Source organism: Notamacropus eugenii, chromosome 7 (assembly GCF_028372415.1).
Source record: "Notamacropus eugenii isolate mMacEug1 chromosome 7, mMacEug1.pri_v2, whole genome shotgun sequence".
NCBI lineage: Eukaryota > Metazoa > Chordata > Mammalia > Diprotodontia > Macropodidae > Notamacropus > Notamacropus eugenii.
The window spans coordinates 102,019,017-102,028,473 of NC_092878.1; positions in this window are offsets into that span (position 1 = coordinate 102,019,017).

Sequence of the window (9,457 nt, forward strand, 5' to 3'; positions counted from 1 at the left end):
GATGGTTATTCAGCAAAGAAAACTGAAAAGGAATTACCTTTGTTACCAGTGACCACCCCCCTCTACTCCTGGACATTGTCTTCTTTCTTGGCTTCCAGAGCATCATCATTCTGCTCCTCTGGTGAACTATCTATTCCTCTCCGCTTGGCTTCTCTCCCCTTCCCTCTCCTCTCCTCCTCCTCTCTGCTTGCCTCTCCTTCTCCCTGCTCCTCTCCCCTCCCTTCTCCACTCCTTCCCTTTCCTTTCCCTTCTTCTTCTCACTCCTTCACTCCTCCTCTCTCTTGCTTTCCTCTCCCCCTTCTCCTCTACTCCACTCTTCTTTTTTTCCTTCTACCCTCTCCTCTTGTCTCTCCTTCCCTCTCTTCCTTTCTCCTCCCCTTCCTTCTTCTCTACTCCACTCCTTTCCTCTCCCCTTCTCTACATTCCCTTTCCTTCTCCTCTTTCCTCCCCTTCCTTCTTCTCTACTCCACACCTTTTCTCTCTCCTCCTTTTCCCTCTCCTCTGCCCTCCCCTTCCTCTCCTTCTCTCCTCTTTTTTCCTTTCCTCCACCTTAGTTTAGGTTATAATGAATTTCATCTTCTTCCAGTTGCTTCCTTTTCCAATCCATCTTCTACACCACTGCTCAAATGGTCTTCTTCCACAGTCTGGCTCCCACTTACCTCAAAAGTCTGATTTTCTATTCCTTACCTTTATGAATTCTGTGTTCCTGTGAAAAATAGACAACCAATTGTTCCCTGACTTCGACCCTCCATTTCCCCTCTCTGTGCATTTGCTTGGAACTCCTTATCTTTGCCTCTTGAGTTCTTTGTCTTCCTTCAAGGTTCAGCTCAAATACCACCTCCTCCATGAAGCCTGCCTTGATCTTCCAGGAGTGATGCTCCTATTCCTCCTCAATTTTCTTTGTGTCCCAAAAGTCTTTGAGCAGTTATTTAAACCTGTCTGAAGACTTTTGGGATACCCTGTACTTATTTGGGTGCATCTTGTATCCTTTAAGTAGACTGTAATTTTGAAATCAGGGAATATTTCATTTGTATCTTCATATCCCAAGCACCTAGCAAGGGCCTTACAAAAAAATCTTAGTGAGTGGTAGAGGGTGTAATGCAAACCTGTGGTTTAATCAATGTAGGGAATTCATACGCAAATTCTCTCTGCTGATGCAGGAGAAGCAAATTTCCCCTAACCTTTAGTAATAATAGCCAACCTTTATGAAGAACCTACTATGTGAAGGCAGCACCAGCCCTGGATTCAGGAGGACTTGAGTTCAAATACTTACTAGCTGTGTGATCCTGGGCAAGTCACTGTGGCACCCCTCCTCCAAAAGAATCTATTATGTGCCAAGGATTGTGCTAAGTGCTTTGCAAACCTTATTTCATTTGATTCTCACAACAACTGAAGGATGAAGGTGCTATTATTATCCCTGTTTTACAGTTGAGGAAACTGAGGCAAGCAGAAGTTAGGTGACTTGTCCAAGGTCACATAGCTACGAAGTATCTGGGGTTGAATGTGAACCCAGGTCTTCCTGATACCAGACCCCACACTTTATCTACTGTGCCACTTAGTTGTCTACATTTAAGATTTTCTTGGGAGTCCTGAGAGGTTGCTATGCATTATTATACAGTCAACATATATCAGTGACAGAACTTGAACTCAGGTATTCCTGAGTCTTAGACCAGGCCATAGTCCACTGCCCTCTTACATTTGTGTATCTTTAGTTAAATCACTGAACCTACTCAGGATTTTGTCATCTTTCTCTGTGAAGAGTGAGGGTTGGGTCTCTGTTTCTCTGAGTTCTAAACCTAGCTATAGTCCTATGACCAGACGGTCTCTAAATCATTTCCAGTTTCAAGTTCTATGATTTTACCCAAGACCACACAGATAATAAGTATCAGAGCCAAGACTAAACCCAAGTTTTCTTTCTCCAACTTCAGTTCATTCTGCCATCATAAAGATTTGTTTGAATGAATGCCCAATGCTGAAGTTTGCCCCTTAACAAGGAATGCTGGGATACTTAAAATATGTCTTCTTTGGCTTTATTTCTGTTTAAATTAGTCTCCTTTTCTATTTGTTTTTAATATTTATACTCTTCCACAGTTCTCATTACCTTCCATTAATTCTCTTTAATTAGCCAATTATTTCTATGATTAATTAACTTCATTAATACCAATGGCCTTGGTTTGCCTCTTCCATTGACCTTTTTCTTCATTGATTAGTGAGTTTTCTTTTGGGATATTGCAGTTCTTTGCTTTATTTAATTTTACTTGGATGAGTTTTGATTGCTGTTTCCCTGACTACGTCTTACTGACTTTCTCCTTTCTTCCTCTGAATTCTAGTAGCCTCCACAAATTTTCCCTCCAAGTCAGCTTTGCAAAAGACTGTTGCTGCCTTTCTGCTGCTCCCCTCATCTTGGGACCTCATCAGCATTCTGATCTGAGATTAGCATTATCAGAGGACTTGAAAGGTTGTTTTCACCCACTCTAGAATGACATCTCCATAAATATTGGATGGAAATCAGGAACCACACTCAGTCCTGCTAACTCACAGCTTTGAACTTGATGTTCAGAACCAAAGAAGTGAGCAAATGCAAGAAATAAGACATTTGAACGTACAACAGAAGAAAAATGTCTCATCATTTCTTTAGGAATTATCTGAAGTGAGACAATAATGTAGGAGGGGTGAAAGAGGATGACCAAAATGGTCCTGCCTGATTCTAGCACTTGGGTGTGGCAAGGATAACATGACCATGACATGGTAGCCATGACACAACCATGCCTACAATTCAGCACTTATAAGCTGGACTGCTCCCTGCTTACAGAGACTCAGAGCTGAAGGACTCTTAAACTTTGAGATGATGGTGCATCCCCTTTATTTTTTTCACATTCCAGGAATAATTTGTATTCTTTATTTAATTAAAATTTTTTAATTAACAGAAATCTATTTTCTTTCCCTCCCACTCCCTACTCTGTTTGGAAAAGAGAAAAGAAAAACAAATTTTCTGCCACAGATATGCATAGTCAGGCCAAACAAATTCCGTCATTGTAAGTGCTCAAAAATGTCTCATTCAGCATCCTGAAATCCACTAGCTCTTTGTCAGGAGGTAGGCAACAGACTTCACCATGGATCTTCCAGAGTCATGGATTGTGATTGCACTGACTGTGGCTCTTGTAGCTCTCACAATTCTTTGTTTTTACTTTGTTTTTGTTATTGTACAAACTGTTTCCCTAGTTCTGCTCATTTTATTCTTATATGCAGAAAAGCTATTAAAACAGTGCATGCCCTTTGATGCAGCTATATCACTGCTCAGCTTATACCTAAGAGATCAAGGAAAAGAAGAAAAGGGCTTAGATGTAGAAAAATATTTATAGCCGTCCTTTTGTGGTGGCAAAAAATACTCTGCCAGAAAATAAAGGGATCCCCATCAGTTGGAGAATGGCTGAACATATTTGTATTAAATGAATATGGTGGAATACTATTGTGTTGTAAGAAATGAGAAAATAAATGATTTCAAAGAAATAGGGAAAGACTTGTAGGAACTGATTTGGAGTGAAGTAAGCAGAACCAGAAGAATAATTTATATTTTAACATCAATATTATAAAAATTAACAATTTTGAAGACTTAAGAACTGATGAAGCATCCTCTTCAAAGGCTGCTGAGCTGGTGGAGCCAATGGTTCAGTGGATAACCAAAAGGGAATTTGATCTCACCCTCTGTTTTGAGACACTTACTGTGAGAGATGATGGAGAGGAGCAGTTTACCCTGTTTCTCCCTAGCCCAGCGCCCCCATGCAACTGTGAGTACATGCCCTTCCTGGGCAGCTGAAATCTGGATCTGGAGTCACCTTCTTCTGTGCTTGCTTTCCTGATCTTAGGTAAAGAATGGATCTCTTCCAATAATGATAATAACAATAACAAGTATTTATATAGGGGCAGCCAGGTGATGCAGTGGATAGAGTGACAGGTTTGGACTCAGGAAGACCTGAATTCAAATATGACTTACAAGCTGTGTGACCCTGGGCAAATCACTTCATCTTATTTTCCTCAGTTTCCTCATCTGTCAAAAGAAAATGGCAAACCACACTGGTATCTTTACCAAGAAAACCCCAAATGGGGTCATGAAGAGTCAGACAAGACTGAAAAATTGAATGAACAACAAATGTGCTAGACACTAGGCTAAGGTCTAAGACACAAATACAAACAATCAAGATGATCCTTACCCTCAAGGAACTGACATTTTAATCATATGAAAGAGACCAAGACGGGTGTGGCAAAGGGGCAAGGAGTTGCTGACGAAGGGCAGAGGGCCATGGAGACCGGAGGGAAACAAAGCATGGCTGAGCCCCTCCTGAAATAATAGTCCCAGCAAGTGGTCACCAATCAGGAGAGCGGGGCCTCAGGGTAGATGGAGGTTTCCCCTGACTGAGGAAGTGATAAGCAAAAAAGAGAAGAAAGTCGAAGAACTGAGCTGGAAGTGGAGTTCATTCAATTAGCACGACAAGAAAATCTGGTAGTGTTGACCAAACTCCCTCACTGATGGGAGCCCTGACCTCAGGCCTAGGTAAGGGGGTTCCAGTCTTCTCAGATGTGGTTCCATAGCTTAAGCCAAGGCTAGGGTCCTATCAAAGCAGTGTGGAAGGAAGGAAAGAAGGGAAAGAAGAATCCTATTAGATTATAAATTATAGAATTTTGAACCTAGAAAGGATTTCAGGGACCTAGTCCAATTCCCTCATTTTACAGGTGAGGAAACCAAGCCCCAAGAATTCTGCTTCTTGTTTTTGAGAATTTTACTTTTCTTAAATAAGATTAAGTCTTGTCTAAACTTTGTCCTTTTTCCAGCATTATTCACCTTGCTCAACCCACAGCAAATATCTATCCAGTGTTTGTTAAATTGATTTGAAAATCTCAAAAGGCCTTCAGTCCATTATTATATTTTGTTTTATTGTAAGGAGAGGGAGCTCATAAATGCATCCTGCAGTATATTTCTCTTAATATATTTTATCTGCCATTGCCATTTGAGAAAGAGAGAAATCGAAGGAAAAGAACACTGGGCTAGAAATCCACAGATCTGAATTTCCTAATTATAGCTGTATGACCACAGACAAGTCACTTAACTTTTAAGATAGTCATAGACTGAACTCCCAACCCCAACCAGCTATCCTACAGTGTCTGCTACTATCTACCAAGGGAACTAAGTGAGACAGTGGAGATGCTTTAGCACAGATCCTTCACTATTACTCAACTGAAATTACATGCAAGACTTATTGTCTCTCACTCAATTCTATGCACCCTCCCCTTCCTCTTCACATCCCAAGTTTTTTGCGCATGTGTATAGATTAGGGAAGCTGCTTATTTGTTTGTTTTTTTCCATCATACAATGTGGCTGAGGAGGAATGTTGTCCTCTGTGTCTTTGACTATATTGAGCAAAGCAAAGAGACATCCTGACTGTGGAGAGTCTGGTTAGTGGACCATGCTGAGTTGTGTCTAAGACATAGTGAGGTTCAAAAGATGGACTAACTTTATCCCATTCATTCAGATTGAACTTTATCATAGTGGTGTGGAAAGAGCACTATATTTAGAAGAGATAATCCACGAGTAGCTAGGTTGCCCAATGGCTCTGAAATGGAAGTTTCTGAGTTAAAATCTGGCCTCATATATTTACTAGCCTTGTGACTCTGGATAAGTCACTTTAAAAAAAGAAATTCTGGTCTTGAATCCTACAATCTCAGATTGAGAATTGGAAGGAAACTTGGAGGCCATTAAATATAATTCCCTCATTTTACAGAGGAGGAAATTGAGACCGAAAGAAATTAAATAACTTGTTCAGGGTCCCATAGCTAGTAAATTCAAAATTTACATACAAAATTCAAGATTTCTTGTCTCCAAGCCTGACATGCTGTCTTCTGTCGTTGGCTGCTGTTTATTCTTCCGTTCTCGAAGTGGATCATGACATCAGGAAGGTGATGCCATGACATGTAAGTGAATATGATTTAAGTGAGGGAGGACTTTGCAAAGTCACCAGCCTCACTTTCTTATCCACAGCCATATGGGTCCAGTGGCCAGGTACAGATCAGGACAACTGGAGATGGTCCAGAATGCAGTGGGGGACCTTGGCCTTTTCAAGTTAAGTCCATTTTCTATGTTTGGTGTCCTTGGCCTCTTTAGGACCAATCTGCACTACACAAATGTGCTTTTCCCCTTCTGGTCCTCACCTTTCTTCTGGTAAGTGGTAAGCACCCACTTTTTTTTTTACTACTAAAGTGATGAAATCCTTTAGATTGTGAGCACTTTGAGGACTGTCTCTTGCCTCTTTTTGTATCCTTAGATCTTAGCATAGTGCCAGGCACATAGTAGGTACTTAATAATTTTTATTGATTGATTGACAAGCTATTTTAATTTCCAATCTCCCTTAGGTGCTGAAATGTTGCATTCTTCTAATGGCAAGTGGTTCCGAAACTCCTCAGGCTGTCTTCATTTGAAAGAACCTAGCCCAGCCATGCTCACTTTTCTCCCAGCTGTGCTCTAGACTAGGTGTTTATACCTCTGCCCCAGTTACCTTCTCACTTTGGAGATGCCTTCACCTTTGTGACCCTTCCTCCCCTGAGTGAGTTCCTGCCTAGAACCTCTGTTTAAGGAAGATCCCATGCTCCAATCATACTTAATTCTTTTTTTAAATATTTAATTAATTTATTCATTTTTATTTTTCAACAATCACTTCCATATGTCTTAAATTTTCTCCCCCTCACTCCCTGAGATAGCATGCAATATTATATGGGTTCTACACATGCACTCTTATTAAAGGCATTTTCATATTAGTTGTATAGAAGAATTAAAATGAATGGGAGAAACCATGAAGAAAAACCCAAACAAAACAAAACATAACACAAGAGAAAAGAGTCTGCTTCATTCTGCACTCTGACTCCATAGTCCTTTCTCTGGATGTGGATGGCATTTTGCCTCAAGAATCCTTTGAGAATATTTTAAGTCCTTGCATTGCTGTGAAGGGCTAAATCTACCAGAAAAATTCCTCACACACTGTGGCTGTTACTGTGTATAAGGTTCTCCTGGTTCTGCTCACTTCCCTCAGCATCAGTTCATAAAAATCTTTCCAGATTTTTCTGAAGTCCAGCTGTTCATTATTTCTTATAGCACAATAGTATTCCACTACATTCATATACCACAACTTGTTCAGCCATTCCCCAATTGATGGGCATTCCCTTGATTTACTGTTCTTGGCCACCACAAAGAGAGCTGCTAGAAATATTTTTGTACCTGTGGGACCTTTTCCCATTTTTATGATCTCTTTGGGATACAGCCCTAGAAGCAATATTGCTAGGTCAAAGCATCCTTAATTCTTTAACAGCTCTGCTCTTGAATCTGGGATTTTACACCATGTCCAGGGGATGAGTATCTTTTCCTCCTCCACCCCCTCTACTTTTTGACTCCTTTTTCCTTAATGCTTATATATTTGGATTCCCAGCACTTAGCATGGTGCCTGACACATAGGAAAAGCTGAATATGGCTCTGAATAAAGATCTTTCTTCTTCCAATACAGGGCAACTCCTCTGAAATCTCAGTGAGTAGCTGGGGGACACTTAGAGAATAAGGGAGATAGAATACTAGACCTGGAGTCAGAAGACCTGAGTTTAAATCCCAACCTAGAGACTACCCTTGTGATTCTGGACAAGTTATTTAACATCTTTCAGCCTTAATTTGCTCATCTGTAAAATGGAGCTAATAATAGCTCTTATCTTTTAGGATTATTGTGAGGATCAAATGAGATATTTGTAAAGTAATTTGCAAACCTTAGAACTCAAAATAAATATAAGCTTTTATAGTCATTAATAGCAGACACATGCAAATAATAAATTTATAATACATAAATACAAATGAAACCAATGAATAGAAATAAATCAATGATAAATTTATAATAAATAATTTTTTAAAATCATATAGAAATAAGTCCAGAAACCACAATGTCCTGCAGCCTCATTTCTCTGTCCTTAAACAGGTTTCTTTCAGTTGTCTACTCAGGTCTCTTTTTAATGGAAAAATTATTTCTTTACACTTGAATTTTAACACTTTTTCATAAAAAATGGGGGTTTTTTTTCCCTGCCATTTTTCATTCTTCTGACCCCATTCCCTGAATCTCCAGACTTCTCCTTATTTCCCAGCAGCCTTCTCACTCTGGAAGATCACTTCATCTTTCAACTCCAACCACTGATTGGTGAGATCTTTCCAGAAATTCCATTCTGAGGGAGGGCCCAAGCCAACCAGTGCTCACTCCTTCACTTACTTCTACGTGCTAGGGGTGGGAGATGGGGGTGGGAGGAATTACCTTAATTAACTCTGGAGCTTTTCAGCTCCTTTTTATGTGTTATCTATCATTCTTGAAGGAGGAGACTGTGTTTCTTTTCCCTTGTATTTGTATTCCCAGCACTTTGCATACTGCCTAGGATGCAGCAAACATTTAACAAATGCTTGTTAACTTGACTTGTCCCTTTTCACCATAAAACCATATTTTTATTTGTTTACATGTCATAATTTCATAATTTATATTTTGTTATTCTTTATATTTCATAATTTATCATATTAATATTATTTATATTTCATTATTTATTTTAAATTTATATGATTTCTATTTCATAATTTAATTGTTTTTATTTATTTAATTTATTTATTTAATTTTTAAAATTATTTAATTTAATTATTTTTTCTTTATGCAACAGCTCATTTTCTGCCTTTCTGTTCATTTCTTGTCTTTTTCAACAACCAAACTGCTTGTCTGTCTACTCTACAAATGCGTGTTGTAAAAGTTTGATGTAACATGCTTATTAAAAATAGTAGCTGTTAATACTATTTCCCAACACTCACATCATAAAAGTGTTCCTTAAGTTTTGTACCTGCAGATAAAATATTTGTGTATCATAATCTGGATGTCTGGTTTAGAATCCCAGGCTCTCAGAGTGTGAAAGGGTCTCACAATTAATTCACTCATTCTAACACTCATCTGAGGAGGAATCTACTATCTCATATCTCTGACAGGTGGTCATCCAACTTCTTCTTGAAGATACCTAGTAATGGGAGATTCACCACTTACCAGTGTAATTCATTCCATAATTGAATAGCTCTGAGAGCTTTCCTTTGGATTGGATTAAAATCTGCCTCTACAACTTTCCTATCCTGGTCCTGGTTTTGCCACCTGGGAAAAAGCAGAGCATATCTGATCTTTCTTTCCCATGAGAGCCCTTCGAACTCTTGAGGACTGCTATAATGTCCCTACTTCAATCCCAGTTCACAGGCTCATAGCATCATTGATTTAGTGCTGGGTTAGAACTTCTCTATTGTTCAGTCATTTCAGTTGTGTCTGATTCTTCATGACCCCATTTGAGGTTTTCTTGGCAGAGATCCTGGAGTGGTTTGCCATTTCCTTCTCCAGTTCATTTGACAGATGAGGAACCTGAG